We start from the raw sequence: 2198 nt of genomic DNA on the forward strand, positions 1-2198 counted from the left end.
TTTTTTTACACTTTGTGGGCATTTTGCGGGAATAAAGCAAAAGTGAGGCGAGGACTCCATTATCCAGGTCCAGCCAGTGGACTCTAAATGAAGCCAGCACACTCTCCATAGGTGGAGGAAGGTGACCAGTGACTGACATGATGTCAGCAAGGAGAGAGAAAGAAAAGAATCTCCCTGGGGAGATGCAATAAATGATTGCAAAAGGCAAAAAAAAAAATTTTTTTTTCTCATCCTCATTAGCTTCCTGACACCCAGCCTCCTCCATGAAAGGTCATCTTCCAAAGTTAAGAAACCAAAGGACCAGCTCTTTGGAGCCCTGGAGATAAGGATGGTGTGGCTGTTGAGAAAGAGGAGAAGAGTCTCTCCGAGGCATCAGGACACGGTGAGCTTGCTAACCCAGAAGTATGCTTGATTGCTTAGATCAGGATTTGAAATATTCTCCAAGGGCTGCGAGAAGTATATTCTAAGAGGTAATTAGAATTGGTTGAAATACAGGGCTATAAATGGGGGACTGGCGAGATTTTACAAGAAACAGATCATAACTCAACATTCTAATGACTTTTTCTTTGGAGAAGGTCAGCAAAGCTATTAACAAGGAAGCGGTCCTGCAGAGCTCTCTATCCCAGACTGTGACTGAACTTTGAACAAAGTACCTCCATCAGGATTCGGAGTCTAATTACCTAAGCCAGCTGCCTCTGCTCCGAAGCCAATGCCGAGAGGGACTAACCAGGCAGCCGGGCTCCTCACTGCCCTCTTGAACTTTTCTTCCCCCAGAGTGATCAGCGGAATGATGCTGACAAGTTCATTTTTTTCAGACACAATGGCCCTCAAAACACAGCAAATTATGACAAAGATTAAAGTCCCCTAGGCCCAGGGGGGATTTCCACGTGGAAGAAAAGAGGTGAGGTTTTAACAGGACACCCATCTCTCAACCTGTTCTCTGCCCTGAGACCTGGGCAAACATGCCAACATGTGGCCACAGTGGGATTTAGACAGGGGACCCAGCCCAGTGCTCCAATCTGGAAACATAAGACTGAGAAATGTCAGACTAAACCCACTTCCCCCATGGCTATTGTACGTTATTGGTGGCGTTCGGTTGCTAAGCTGTCTCCGACTCTTTGTGAGCCCATGGCCTGCAGCATGCCTGGCTTTTCTGCCCTTCACTATCTCCCAGAGTTTTCTCAAACTCATATCCATTTAGTTGGTGATGCTATCTAACCACCAGACTCTGGAATCAAAGTCCAGTCAAAGTCAAAATTGAGAGGAACAGGAAAGAAATACATCTTTAGATCATCATACTTCCCTTACAGATTATTTATCACTTTTTCAATCATAATGATTCCTATGATGGCCTGGATTTATGTACTCATCACTGCCCAATGTATGATTATATGTGTCCTATGACTATAGATGTCCAACATTTCCTTAGATTCTCACACTAGACCCTGTTACATTTATGTTGTACTTGATTCTCAATGTGCTCAGCTTTCTTAAAACTCAGAGGATTAATGAGCAACGTCTTCTAGCCTGGCTCCCTTCTATCTGTGGTGCTGCCCAGCTTGGACTCCAGGTTGCCAGGGTACCAATGTCTTTGCTTCAGCTCACCTGAAGTCTGTTCATTTCCTGACCGCCTGGCTCTGGACACCAAGCACTTACACTCTAAGCTTGGTCCTACAAAATTGATCCCTTAAGTATTCTTCAGAGATGTTCATGTAAGAAGATACCAGAACTGTTTTTCCAGCCCCCCCAGCTGTTAAGAATTGTAAAGGTTAAGGCCTCAGTAAACTGTGATCAGAAAAAAATCAACGGAATACAGCATAAGCACCAGCTATATTTAGCCGGCTAGTGATTTGCAGAGTAACCTGGCATTCCTGCCCTGCGGCCTTCTTGAACCCCGTGGGAAGTCTTCCAGCCAGAACATGTGATATTCTCCCGGCCCAGCTTCTGGAGCAAGGCTACTGGACTTGGAATATCTCGAAATATTTCAGCATCTCCCATAATAAAGGGGAGTCCAGCTCCAAAAGCAAGAGAAAGAAAACTACTGACTATAAAATGGTTGGGTGAAGAAGCGCTGGTTCGTAAAACAGAGCTGTCATATAAAATTTCAAAGCGTCTTTTTGTTCCCTTCGGTGTGTATGAGGCACTGTCCCGTGTCTTCAGTTGCCTGAGGCCCTGCGGTCTGGGATGCTGGGAGGGGG

This window comes from Bos indicus x Bos taurus, chromosome 12 (genome assembly GCF_003369695.1).
Source record: "Bos indicus x Bos taurus breed Angus x Brahman F1 hybrid chromosome 12, Bos_hybrid_MaternalHap_v2.0, whole genome shotgun sequence".
Classification (NCBI taxonomy): Eukaryota; Metazoa; Chordata; class Mammalia; order Artiodactyla; family Bovidae; genus Bos; species Bos indicus x Bos taurus.